This window comes from Sinocyclocheilus anshuiensis, unplaced genomic scaffold, assembly GCF_001515605.1.
Source record: "Sinocyclocheilus anshuiensis isolate Anshui unplaced genomic scaffold, SAMN03320099.WGS_v1.1 scaffold477, whole genome shotgun sequence".
NCBI lineage: Eukaryota > Metazoa > Chordata > Actinopteri > Cypriniformes > Cyprinidae > Sinocyclocheilus > Sinocyclocheilus anshuiensis.
Window position 1 is genome coordinate 2819939 of NW_015536549.1, and position 603 is coordinate 2820541.

General features: G+C 42.8%; 1 protein-coding gene across 2 annotated transcripts in view; it reads right to left on the reverse strand.

Annotated features, from left to right (window-relative positions):
* Positions 1 to 603, reverse strand: part of LOC107700626 (alpha-N-acetylgalactosaminide alpha-2,6-sialyltransferase 5-like) — a 13217-nt gene that overhangs the window by 10959 nt on the left and 1655 nt on the right. The gene's annotated exons all lie outside the window — the stretch shown is intronic.

Here is a 603-nt window from a genome sequence, read left to right on the forward strand (position 1 = left end):
GTTATATTAAAAATTGTCCTTGCACTTCTAAGCTCTATCATTGCAGTCAGCGGGTGTTTCTGTTCAACTGTCCACAAACCGTCAAAGTGCGAAAAAATGCGCGCATCCATAATAAAACGTGCCTCACACGGCTCCGGGGGGTGAATAAAGGCGTCCTGTAGTGAATCCATGTGTTTTCATAAGAAAAATATCCATATTTCAGATGTAATAAACACTTTTCTCTCACTTCTGCTGACTGTCGTACGCGGAAGCCGTTCCGACGGATGACGCAGGACATATGCGCGCTCCTCTGAGATATGCTAGTCTCATGAGTTTGTTTATAGGATCAAAGGAAGCAAAGTTTCCTTACTTTAGCAAAGGAAAACCAGTCTGCTCTTGGCTTATATTGAAATCCTCCGACATTTTTCTTTGCAAATCATTGGTTTGTGCTTCTAATTCGTGACCGGCGTTTTGTTTTGTTCTCTCTCCACATTCGCCACTAATCATGCTACGCCGACGTCCTACGTCATCCGCCGGAACGGCTCCCGCATATGACAGATACCGGAAATGAGAGAAAAGTGTTTATTACGTTTGAAATATGGATATTTTTCTTACAAAAACGCA